The following is a 13,652-nucleotide window of genomic DNA, read 5'->3' as shown; positions in this document are numbered from 1 at the left end:
TCACTCTGTTAAAATGATATATAAGCCCTCAAATCTAAGCATGTCTTTGGGTTTTCACTTCTTTTCTGTGAAGCCCTCATGCATGTAGCTGTTTAGTCGCTAAGTCCTGTCCGACTCTTTTCTGACCGATGGACTGGAGGCCACTAGGCCTCTCCGTCCATGGGATTTCTCAAGCAAGAATACTGAAGTGAGTTGCCATTTCCTACTCCAGGGGAGTCGTCTCAACCCAAGGATCAAACCCACATCAGTGGCATCTCCTGCATTGGCTGGTGGATTCTTTACCGTTAACACCATCTGGGAAGCATCCCATGCATGTAAAAAACTAATAAAATCTGTCTCTTCTTCCATTATTCTATTTCTTGTTGGTTTAAATCACAGGCCCTAGGTACAGAACCTAAGAAGGTAGAAAAAGAGTTTATGTTCCCTTATTAAATCAAGTGAGAGCATACAAACTGTATGTGGGATTATAGTAAGAGCACATGAAGCTTCAAATTATTCCCTATTTGTATGACTGTAGTAAATATCTTCTTTAGAATTCTGTTTCTTCATCTAAAATCTAGATGGAATAACAGTACTTTTATCTCAAATAGATGTTACAAGCAATACATGAGATCATAAAATGATGTAAAGTGTCCAATGCCGTTCAGGCCATGTAAGCCGTTATATAGAGTCCTGCTGCATAGCTGACTTTCAGCTGGTGACTATTCCCTTCTCTTGCTTCCCCACTCCCTGCCCCCAGAGGTAGCGGCATCACAGGGCAGTATCTCATCCATTGCTTTGTTAGTTTAAAAACCATATTTTATCCATCCAGTTAGGTGTGATCAGGGCCAGGGAAACTGAGGCACCTCAGCCAAACTTTCAAGAGACTAGCTCACAAACCAGCAAGCTTATGTGTATTAAGTTTCTGGGGAAATATGATGGTTAAAGAGACTATGTCTGGCTGTGAGGCTGGTTTCTTCCAGTCGGAACATTCTTGGGGAAACCATCTTAGGTTCAGAAGACTGCTCAAGAATGACTGGGATAGAGTGCAAAGAATGTTATGGTCTTGATAGAATATGTAGTGAGCTCTTGGTAATTTATGTTTGCACCCCACTGTTAGCAACGGAGGGCTTCCTAGGTGGCACTAGTGGTAAAGAACCTGCCTGCCAGTGCAAGAGACATAAGAGATGCAGTTTCGATCCCTTGGTCAGGAAGATCCCCTGGAGGAGGGCGTGCAACCCACCCCAGTCCTCTTGCCTGGAGAAGCCCCATGGACGGAGGAGCCTGGTGGGGCTCAGTCCTTAGGGTCACACAGAGGTGGACTGAAGCGAATTAGCATGCATGCCTGCACACGCCGTTAGGAACTGAATTGTGTCCTCTCAAAATTCACATGTTGAAGTCCTAACCCCAGCAGGTGACTGTATTTGAAGATGAGGTTTTAAAGAGATAATTAAGGTAAAATGAAGTCATCACAGCTACTCTTTTCCAGCACAAGTATGTCCTTATGAGAAGAGGAGAAAAGGACACAGACAAGCGCAGAAGGAAGGCCACAGGAAGACACAGGGAGAGTGAAGTCACCTGCAAGCCAAGGAGAGAGGTGTCAGAAGAAGCCAATTCTGCTAATACCTTGACTTTGGACTTGCAGTTTCCAAAACTATGAGAAAACAAATTTCTGCTGTTTAAGTCACCCAGTGTATGATACATCGTCATGGCAGCCCTGGCAAATAGCATCCTCAACTATAGAGAAATGCCTAGTGAGCCCGAGAAAAATTCTTCCTACTCCCCAGTTTCTTCTCTTTTCCTCTGTGATTACAGCATATACTGAGATGTGTTGTAATTCATTTGTGCAAATTAATTTTTATAAACTTATTTATAGAAATAAATCTTTTTGTAGAACTATATATAAGCAGATAATTAGAATCCCTTGTTGAAATTAAAAAGACATGTTAATCTTTGTGACAGTCTCCAAGTCCATCCACATGTCTACAGATGACTCAATTTCATTTCTTTTAATGGTTGAGTAATATTCCATTGCATATATTGTATATATGTACCACATCTTCATCCATTCTTCTGTTGATGGACATTTAGGTTGCTTCAATGTCCTGGCTATTGTAAACAATACTGTAAAGCATGGAGTTTGCCAAAGTAGATTTCTTTACCAAAAAAAAAAAAACAATTCTGTGATAAAACACATCTGGAAAATACCACACATCATAGCTTCTCTTAGAAGTACATCATGTACTTTAACATATTAATGGTTCGAGAAGTGCTATGATATGTGCTTCAACGTGATTTAGTTCAGTATCTGCAGAGAGTATTCAGTCATGGAACTCTTTCTAGTAGGCTTCTCTTTACAATTCACTTTGAGGAATCTTGCTCTGGTCTAATGCTTCTCACTTACCCATCATCATTTAAATGTGCTATTTCCTCAGAAGTTAGTTAATGTCATCCTTTTTATTCCCATGGTTTTTGTTTTTCTCTGGGTGATGTTTCTTGGCTGTCTTCCCAGATGCCCAAACTTTTATTCTTTTATTCACACACTGTGGAAGAATAAAATTCTCCTAGCAAAACAAGGCCAAAGGAAACACGAAAACCATTGGAGTTAGTATCATTATCTTATCACATCAGTTAACTATAAAAGTTTCAACAGGAACCCAGAGAATATGAAAGAGTATAAGACGCTCCCACTCAATAAAATGTACTTTTTAAAAGGCCATTTTTTTGAGGCTTTCTGAGGATCTCTAATTTCGGTTAATATCATCAACAGCTAGATAAATAAGAGAACTAGGTGGGAAACCACCTGTTATCTGTGTGATGGCTGAAAAGGCCCTTCTGCAAATTAAAATTTGTCCTATCTCCAGTCATCTTCAACTTGAGTTTTATCTTGATTATAAGAGAATACTTCAGACACCTAATGTGAAGAGCTGACTCATTGGAAAAGACCCTGATGCTGGGAAAGATTAAAGGCAGGAGGAGAAGGGGATAACAGAGGATGAAAAATGGTTGGATAGCATCACTGACTCAATAGACATGAGTATGAGTAAGCTCCGGGAGAGAGTGAAGGTCTGGGAAGCCTCGAGTGCTTCAGTCCATGGGATCACATAGTTGGACACGACCTAGTGACTGAACAAAAACATAAGGGAAAAGCCAGCTCACTGAGTTAAAAGTCACTATTACTTATAATCAATTTCTGTCTTACTACTTGGCCAAATGACCAAAAAAGAACCACTATTCCTGTTTTAGTCTCTTCTCCACCTTCATCTCATTTAAGATCCCGAGAGTCATTTCAGAGTCTGCATCTTGGGAGACAGCACTTTCTGAAAAAAAACAGATGACCAGCTTGAGCGTAAATATAAAACTTCATTTTCTAAAATAAGTAAGCTAGGATGCAACCTACAAACCTGCTAAATGCCTCTGTGGAATTGCAAGTAAAATTAGAAAAGCTGCCCAGAATTTTAGAATTGAGAGAAAAAACGACTCTCCCATGTAACATTTTTCTGTTAATAGAAGAGGAGGTTTGGGGCCAGAATGGAAGGGAGATGGTGTGGTTCCCAGCAAGGGCAGGCACAGCCCCAGACACCTGGCTTCCAACGTGGGCCAGGCAGCTGGGTAAGCCTTGGCCATTCAGTCAACCCCTCCCCAAGGCCTCCGTCAGATGCCGGCATCACTGCTGTGCCCTCCTTATGGATGCTTCCAAGCAGCTAAGCACTGGAAACATGAGTGAGTCAGTGCTGACAGAGGTTGGTGGCTGAATGTTCTCCTAGTTTAGAGGTTGTTGTAAAAAAGCAAAGCCCCAAGGAGGCAGGAAGGGATAGCAGGACACAGCTGAAGAGATTTTAAAGAGAAGAGTGAGAGGCGTATCTTTGTGACGCGTAGAAATTCCTCTAAAAGTCATTTATTCAAGACAATTCCACAAGCCAAGTCGTGCCATCTCTCCATTTCACCTTCCCTCTGCTACCTCCTGAAACATCTTCAGTTTCCTTACTGTGGGGTGTCTTTCATGCCCTCTCCAGTTATCTAAGGAAGTCCAGCCCTGATCACTTCACTGACCGTTTCGGAAGACTGCGGTTGTTCTCCATTGCCTTTGAGGTCAAGATTGAAATCCTTAGTGTGGCTCAGAAGACGGTTTGCAACCTGATCCTATCCTGTCTTTGCTGCAGCTTCTCCCCACCAGTCTTCAAGCTTCAACATCCACTGCACCACCACTCAACCCCTGCCCATTACGGCAAGAGAAATGAAGCATTTGTCATTACGGCAAGGGAAGGGGCCCAGATGAGCTTAACCTCTGCATTCCTTGGAACCCTGGCAGCCATGGCAGGTCTCCAGGAGCCCTGTTTACAGAAGGACCAAATGACTGTGAGAGAAACAAAAGAAGGGAAAAAGAAGTGTTGGCGCCAATATTAATCCCAGAAACCCTGGCATTTAAGGCTATCCCAATATAAATGGTGCTTAAGTTGGAAGTTGTAGAAAAAGAACCGTGCTTTACTGGAAAGCTAGACATTGTCTAGAGGACAGCCCCTGGGTTATCTGATTCTAATCTTTCATTGCCTTTGAGCTATTTTACAACCTTTCCAGTTGTAAGTAATTGATAGTAATGCAAGATGATTTACATAGATGTGCAAATTCTGTCTGGTAGAGGTCCAATTGATTTCCCTATCCCCTGTGGAAAAATCAGTTTGCTTCCATTTACACGTTCATTTCAATATTTCTGATCTATAAATATGTCTCTTCTTTGAATTACAATGCCTACCTGGTTCCTTCATTGATTAATGAGTAAAATAAAATCTTTAACATATATACGTGCGTGCACGCTCAGTCGCTTCAGTCATGTCCAACTCTTTGAGACCCCATGGACCATAGCCCAGCAGGCTCCTCTGTCCATGGGGTTTTCTAGGCAAGAATACTGGAGTGGGTTGCCATCCCCACCTCCAGGGGATCTTCCCCACCCAGGGATCGAACCCACGTCTCCTGCATCTCCTGCACTGCAGGCAGATTCTTTACCACTGAGCCACCAGAGAAGCCCTTTAACATATATATGTACATTAACAATGTATATATATATGTTTATAATATATATACACAATATAAATATGTATATATAATATATAAAGCATATATACATATGTAAATGATAATTAAAATTAAAATAATGCTGTACACACCAATCATAACACACATACTTACGTGTATGTGCATGTGTACGTGTGGCGCGTGTGGTGTGATTTTAATTTTAATTATCTTTAAATAGAGAGTAAGATGCTGTCTGACCCCACCCCACCCAAATTTCTTCCAAATCAACCCAGATAGAAATTGTTTCAGAATCTTCAGGGAGTTGCAGGAGGCCAAGGCAGTAAGGTCACTATTTCAGGATTTTATAAGAGTTGTGAAACATTATTAGTGGAGGAGAGCTTCTTCACTAGAGAGGCACCACAAGCAGGTCAACAGACACCCCCTGTCAACATCAAAAGGCAGAGGGTCCCCAGGGAAGTCAAAAGTTGGGGCTGCAATAGCAGTCAGGCTCTGTGGCATGGCAGCGGTGGGTTGGGAACAGCGAAATCCAAGGCAGACACCGGAGGACTGTGATGAACATTAGCCCCAGCCTGGACAAAGCAGAAACGGAACGCAGAGGAAAGCATGAGCCTGAGATCTCAGCGGGCCGTAGACATACAGATTTTTCTTGTCATCACTGATAGTTTTACCTACACTCTTTGAATAACCTCCTGAAGGCAGATGAGGACATCAAGCTTTAGGTTGTGTGCACACGTGCTAAGTCACTTCAGTTGTGTCCGACTCTCTGCAACTCCATGGACTGCAGTCTGCCAGACTTCTTAATCCATGGCGTTTCCCAGGCAAGAATATTGGAGTGGGTTTCCATATCCTTCTCCAGGGATCTTCCCGACCAAACTCACTTGCATTGGCAGGCGGGTTCTTTACCACTAGCACCACCTGGAAAGCTCAGGGTTATGTCACCTTGTGCTATATTCAAGGAGTTCTCATTATCCTAGTACTTTTATACAAGAACATGGGATACCAGGTTATGTAGGATAGCAAATATCTTACAATTTAAAAAAAAAAAGCCCTCTTTCACTGCCCTTTTCTTTAAATTACCCCTCACTCAAGCATCCCTCTCCAAACACACTAGTATCCATATCAGCCATCAGTCAAAGACTCGAGGTCAGACTCTCGACAGCTGTCAGAAACTGTAGAAGGATCTGCCATTTTCAGTGACATCTGTGACTAGGAAGACTACAAAGAAATCAATTGCAAAATGAAATTGCAAGTCTTCTAAAAGATGAAGGTTCGTGAAGCACTGAGTCTGACATTGGAGAACAGTTTGAGTCACGCACAAACCCACGACAGGCAGGAGGAAGCAGTTAATCACAGAGAACAGTGACCAGATTTGGCAGGCATTATAGGTGACTCATTCAATATCTCCCAACCCCTTCTTTTCTTGCCTGTTCCTACTTTAGAGGCTGGAAAAGCTAAAACAGCTTCTCTCTCTCTTTCTGTCCTGCAGCCAACAAGAGCCAGACGGCCCAAGTTCAAACCTGACTGTGTCTCTTCCTACCTCTGTGATCCTGAGTGAGTCACTGAAGCCTCTTGCCCGCTGTTTGTTCATCTGTAAAATGTACCTTCTTCATGGAGTTGTTCTGAGGATTAAATGAACTAATATACTTGAAGCCCTAAGGATACCTCCTGACAAATAGCTTACTGTAAGTGTGACCAGGAGTCTAACTCTCATCTAGAAGTAGGGTCACACACAAGCACCCCGCTTGAGGTGGAAGTGAGGAGATGTGATTTGCAGCCCCACAAACACAAACAGTTTTACTGAAGGAAGCTCTGAGTGCTGGGCTGGCCCAAAACACTAGAGATCCACTAGACCTGTTCAGTCACCAGGGACAGCCCAGGGCAAAGGTCCAAAACCGTCCACTCGCCAGTGGCCCAAGGAGAAGTTGTATAACTCCTGGACTATTGAATTCCAGAGCCGTGGCCACTGTGCTCTTGGAAGTTCAGCCCAGAGCCAAACCAGGGTGGAAAGTTCTTTTCTTCCTCCCCCGATACTACTTTTACATTTTCTTATGCTTAATTTTCTTAGCCCTAGATTTAGTCACATGAAATTGTAATAAACATTCTTCTCCCTCCTGTGATGTCCCTCTGTAACTGTTTGGAATACATAATCTTGCCAACCCTCGGCTGGCTATCCATCATTAGCAAAACAGTTTTGCCCTACTTCGGCCACACTGTCAAGTTCCTATTATTTGCATGGCTCACACTCTCCTCCCTTAATAAGTCTTCTTGGTAAGCCCCTCCATTTTTTTCTATCTTGCTGCTTGTATTTTCCTAATAGTTTCTCAATTTTCCTGCTCCCTACTCCAGACTCTTCAGGGACCCAGCTTGGCATGTGTTCACTGGCAGGCAGCTGAGTTGAACACACATGTCCCAGTTCTCAGCTAACCTCGATCCCTCATCTGTTTAGTTTTCTCTAGAGCCTAGTGAAGTGCAATTTCACCCAAGCCTACAGCAAAATCAGTGCCAAGAACTAACAGGAGGCCCCCTGAGCATAAAATGACAATTTCAAACTGAGGAGATGTTTTTCTAACCATTTCCTGCCTTCCTCAATTCCTTCCATCCCATCTATATTCATCCTCCCTAAAGATAAAAATAAAATAAAATCTGGTTATAGAATCATTGAACGTTAAGCAGATTTGTTCAAACAGGTCATAGAGCTTCCATCTTGTGCAAAATTTCCCATTTGAAGGGAACAGGTATGCAATCCACCTGTGAAACTGATAAAAAATTATCTCATTAGTAAGTGAGCCAATTCAATGTAGACATATAGAAGGGACCATCAGGGGTAACCAGTGGAACCTGAAATGATGAAGTAGTGCTATTACCAGCACTGTAAAGTTGGGTCTTTAAAAGCAGCCCAAGGACTTCCCCGGTGGTCCAGTGGTTAAGACTCCCTGCTTCCACTGCAGGAGGCATGGGTTTGATCCCTGGTCAGGGAACTAAGATCCCACATGCCATGCAGCACAGCAAAAATAAATAAATCACAAAAACTAAAAGAAAACTCTCAGTTGTCTTATTTTCTGTGATCAACAATCTTGAGAATATTGTTCAAAGCATAATTTTCAGTTTAAAATATTATCAGCTAGCAAATACTTCAAAAAAGAAGATAAACCAGTGACCAAAAAGCACACCAAAAAAAAAAGTTTAACATCATTAGTCATCAGGACACACAAATAAAAACTACAGGGGATAAAACTATTACCTACTAGGATGGAGATAATGCTTTGTTCTTGTTGTTCCGTCACGCAGTCTTGTCCAACTCTTTGTGACCCCATGGACTGCAGCATGTCAGGCTTCCCTGTCTTTCACCATCTCTCAAAACTTGCTCAAACTCATGTCCATTGAGTCAGTGATGCCATCCAACCATCTCATCCTTTGTCATCCCCTTCTCCTCCTGCCTTCGATCTCTCCCAGCATTAGAGTCTTTTCCAATGAGTTGGCGCGTCTCATCAGGAGGCCTAAGTATTGGTGCTTCAGCTTCAGCATCAGTCCTTCTAATGAATATTCAGGGTTGATTTCCTTTAAGATTGGCTGGTTTGATCTTCTTGCAGTCCAAGGGACTCTCAAGAGTCTTCTCCAACACCACAGTTCAAAAGCATCAATTCTTTGGCACTTAGTTTTCTTTATAGTCCAACTCTCATGTCGATACATGACTGCTGGAAAAACCGTATCTTTGACTATATGGACCTTTGTTGGCAAGTAAGGTCCCTGCTTTTTAATACACTGTCTATGTTTGTCATAGCTTTTCTTCCAAGGAGCAAGCACCTTTTAAGCATGATGGAGATAAGGATGGAAATAATGGCAAAATCCATATCCTGAGATGGGTCCTTCCTGAGTTAGGGTGCCGTGGACTAGAGCTTTGGAGAGAGTGAGCCTCCTTGGGTTCCCTGTTTGATTCAGCCTTCCCAGGCTATGTGTGTAACCCTAGTAAATGCAATACAGTTGGAGATGACTCAAGTCTCTAAATCTCACTGTAGAGGTGATGTCCACTCCACTGACAGGACTGAGCTCCTCGGGGTCAAGGACCCTGGCTCTTCCATCTTTGTCACCCCATTGCCAGGTGTACCTCATTAAATGTATGCTGACTGTATGAAGCAAGGCACTTCATATGTTACTGGCACATTGAAAACAAGGGACTTCTAGATTGTGGTCATCTTTGCTTGCCATGTCTCTATAGATTTCTCTGGTGGCACTAGTTCTGTCTGTGCTCGTGTTAAGAAAAAGTCAGGCAGGTCCTATAACTTCTTTGTCTACCTCTCAAGTCACAAACCCAGTCTCAAATTCAGTATTTAACATATGTAAACTGATATACAATGCAAAACTACAATGTAATCTAAAGTTGAATTGTTCCCTTGGGCAGGTGGCGGCCCAGGATCTGATGACAACAGAAAGTCTCAATTTGGGGGAAGACGGTTCTTGTCTTTTCTTTGCTCCTGCCTTGCTGGTTTCTGCCTCCTCCACATAGCCCACCAGGGTTTCTGATCTCTGCAGGGTCTGAGGGTCACAGGAGAGTTCTGAGCTGACTGGCTCTGTTATCTGCTGGCTCCAAGCTTTTGAGTCTGGCAGGGGTTTAAAGTCAATGCTTCCTTTCATGAATATTTTGTGCATTCTTCAGAGAGCTTTGCTCCCCCTCAAAAGAAAGCATAGATTATTCAACATGCAGTTATCTTGCCCTGGGTGAATTCAACTCATTTCCACTGGTACTTGACCTAAGGTATTCATTGGCCCTAGGAATGCAACCAGACCCTCATCTCCTCTCAGCTCTGTTTGACCCTCAGTGGATCTCTGGGATAGGACCAAAGTAGACCCATGCCAGCTCTCTCTAGTGTTGTGACCTACACTTGGTACACAGGTAATGTGTGTTCTTAGCCTGCCAGGGTCTGTGAGTGACATCCAATCCCAACCTGACCCCCTTTTGCATACCAACAAAGCTGTTGGCTAGCCTACCTCTCAGCAATGAGATTCATTTCTCAGGCCAGAGTTGACCCCAGATCGCTGTGACCCAACTGTAAAGACCCCTGTGTAACTCTCCTGAGGCCCCTTGCACTGGACTTGACATGGAAGCAATCCTTACCCCTTAGCTTGGATCAAATACCCGATGAACCTAAAGAGGATTTCCAAACATCCACTCCCCAGCTCTCTGTCTCTGCTCCCTTCAACCCTTTCAATTCAGTTCAGTTCAGTCACCCAGTCATGTCCAACTCTTTGAGACCCTGTGAACCACAGCATGCCAGACCTCCCTGTTCATCACCAACTCCAGGAGTTTACCCAAACTCATGTCCATTGAGTCGGTGATACCAATCAACCATCTCATCCTCTGTCATCCCCTTCTCCTCCTGCTCTCAATCTTTCCCAGCATCAGGGTCTTTTCAAATGAGTCACCTCTTCACATCAGGTGGCCAAAGTATTGGAGTTTCAGCTTCAACATCAGTCCTTCCAATGAACACCCAGGACTGATCTCCTTTAGGATGGACTGGTTCGGTCTCCTTGCAGTCCAAGGGACTCTCAAGAGTCTTCTCCAACACCATAGTTCAAAAGCATCAATTTTTCGGCACTCAGCTTTCTGTATAGTCCAACTCTCACATCTGTACATGACCACTGGAAAAACCATGGCCTTGACTAGACAGACCTTTGTTGACAAAGTAATGTCTCTGCTTTTTAATATACTGTCTAGGTTGGTCATAACTTTCCTTCCAAGGAGTAAGTGTCTTTTAATTTCAGGACTGCAATCACCATCTGCAGTGATTTTAGAGCCCCCCAAAATAAAGTCGGCCACTGTTTCCACTGTTTCCCCATCTATTTGCCATGAAGTGATGGGACAGGATGCCATGATGTTAGTTTCAACCCTTTACATGCTCTTAATGCTGGAGAGGAGTTCAAGAGTCTGTAAGCACTTTTCTAGTAAACCCTTTGGGAGCTTGCACGTTGTTACGCGGTATCTATTAGTTCTGCAGCGGCTCAGCAGTTACACATACATTGAAACGAACTGAACCATAAATGCTGTTAAAGTAAAAGTAATTTCTCTGTCTAGTGAAGTGCAGACTGGCTGAGGAGCTGTCATGACTCACATATGTTGCTCTGACAACTTCAGGGGTGCAGAATGGGCCCTGCAAACTTGAGCTCAAGCTTCCTGCATATGTATGATCAGAAGGCATTTCCCCCTAGGGGAGTCTGTAACGGCCAAGGCTCAGTGAGAACAACTGGAGTGAAGTAACAGGCCCCACCCTGCAGCCTTCCTTGCCCGTGGTGGCAGGGGACTTTGGGGTCTGCTGACAGAGTACTCCCCAGAAGCCCCTGTGGCCCCTCTTGAAAAAGTGAAGTGTTGGTCGCTCAGTCATGTCTGACTCTGGCCCCATGGACTGTAGCCCACCAGGCTCCTCTGTCCATGGAATTTTCCAGGCAAGAATAGTGGTGTGGCTAGCCATTCCCTTCTCCAGGGGATCTTCCCGACCCAGGGATCAAACCCAGCTCTCCTGCATTGCAGGCAGATTCTTTACCATCTGAGCCACAAGGGAAGCTCCACACTGAATAAAAGTGAGAAGTCCAAAGTGAACTCCCCTCAGGAGGTCAGGAGTTAAGGGAGTTTGCAAACAGCTGGGGTTGGCTTCACGAATACCATATCTGATATCAACTTTTCTTCTGTCTGTGGCTAAAGAGGGATAGAAATGGTTCTTACAAAGTTCTGGACTCGTAGGGCAGGTGGCATGCCGGATGGGTAACAAAGAGACTTGGCTGACATTGTAGGCATGACACAGGCATTTGAGAGGTGACAGTGGTTTAGGACAATGCTGGGCAATGAACACCTGATGGAACTTCATTTGGAAGATCACTCCATTGGGAGCCAGGTAAAGGTGAGGAGATTTAGAGACACAGTTGACAATTATACAGACCCCTGGGCAGTGGAAGTTATTACTCCTGCTGGGGTTCAGCACACACTACCCCAAAATATGGTATCTTGGCATTTTTGTTAATATTTTAATCTGAAGGAGTTTGAGAAAATGGCAGAAGCAAGAAGGTCACCCTGACCTTGTCCCCCCACCCCACTCCCACCCTTGTTACCCTTCTTCCCTGAAACAAGTCATAAAACCCTCACATGAGAAGTGCTTTCCTTATGTCTGGAAAAAAAGGAGCCTCCTAATCTCCAAAGACGAAGGGATGCTAGGAAGAATCCTAACAAGTCTGCCTTGCTAAGATTCCCCTCAGTTTACTATCATTACCTCATGTTCCTTCATCAATCTTACGTACACGGCTGCCCACTCTTCATCAAAACCTACCATAAAATAGAGGTCTGGCTGTCTCTTTGGGTCTTTATTTTCTTATAAAAGAGTCCACATCCTATAAAACTTATATCAATAAATGTATATGCATTTCCCTGTTAACCTGCATTCATTAGTTTAATTTTAAGTCTCAGCCAGCGACCCCAAGGGGTGGAGAAAAATTTTTTCCTCTTCTACACACCTTAGGATTTCTTTCTCTCTAACACTACAGGTAGTTGCTCACGATCCTGAAAAATAAAACCCACAGGAAGATCCGGGACCAGGCTTTTCCTAGGATTCTTTCCCCTTATCCAGGTTTGGGATGTGGATGAAAACTCTAGGAAGGAAATCAAGAAGCTCTCTTTGTTTCTGGAGCCCAGGACCTAAGGAGCCTGTTCTTGGCTTCTTTGTACCAGAGACACTGCCCCAGACCTCCCATCCAATAGCAATCTCCCATGATCTTCTGCCAAGTTTCCAAAGAGACTTCCCTTGTGGTCCAGTGGTAAGAGTCTGCCTGCCAATGCAGGGGACATGGGTTTGACCCCTGGTCCAGGAAGATCCTTCATGCTGCAGGGCAGCTAAGCCTGTGTGCCACAGCTACTGAGCCCATGTGCCTAGAGCCTGTGCTCTGCAAGGAGAGAAGCCACCCCAAGAAGAACCCCAAGCACAGCCCCTAGAGAGTAGCCTCCACTCTCTGCAACCAGAGAAAGCCTGTGCAGCAACCCGGCACCGTCATTAATTAATTAGAAGAAGTCTCCAAGAGTTCACCCCCAAATCCTCACTAACTTTCATACTATTTTCACTTGTCCAAATAAAATTTCAAAACTCCCTCCTCCTCTCCTGGGGAGGAAGCAAGAAAGAAGGAAACATCTGTCTAGTATTTCTGAGCCCAAAACAGGCTAGCCTCTTTCCCCCCAATCTTAACAGGTAGCATGGTTCCCAAGATCTTATTTGTGAAGGCTGAGATAAAGAGGAGCAGGGAGGGCAGAGACGTCAGAGGACAAGACCAAGAGGGCCAAGAAGTAATGGAAGTGAAGGTTCAGGCTGGAGAAATCCTGATGACCTAGGAGTTCAAGACCTACCAAGTATGGGACAAATGGTATAGGGGTCAGGATGGTTCGGAGGAGCACTGTGGACTTGGCCCAGAAGTTGTTCCTCAACTCTCAGGTTAGAAGTCTAGTTTCCCCATGGATTAGCACCAAGACAGTGGGTGAAACAGTCCAGACTTACGCATTATCCTGCCAAGCTGGATTCTGCAACTATACTCAGTTGTTGTCTGTGATATTTAGAGATTCTTCGTCCCAAGTATCTTGGTTTGCATGACTCACCCAGAAGCAAAGCAAA

This window comes from Odocoileus virginianus, chromosome 4 (genome assembly GCF_023699985.2).
Source record: "Odocoileus virginianus isolate 20LAN1187 ecotype Illinois chromosome 4, Ovbor_1.2, whole genome shotgun sequence".
Classification (NCBI taxonomy): Eukaryota; Metazoa; Chordata; class Mammalia; order Artiodactyla; family Cervidae; genus Odocoileus; species Odocoileus virginianus.
Note: the sequence above shows the minus strand (reverse complement) of the source record.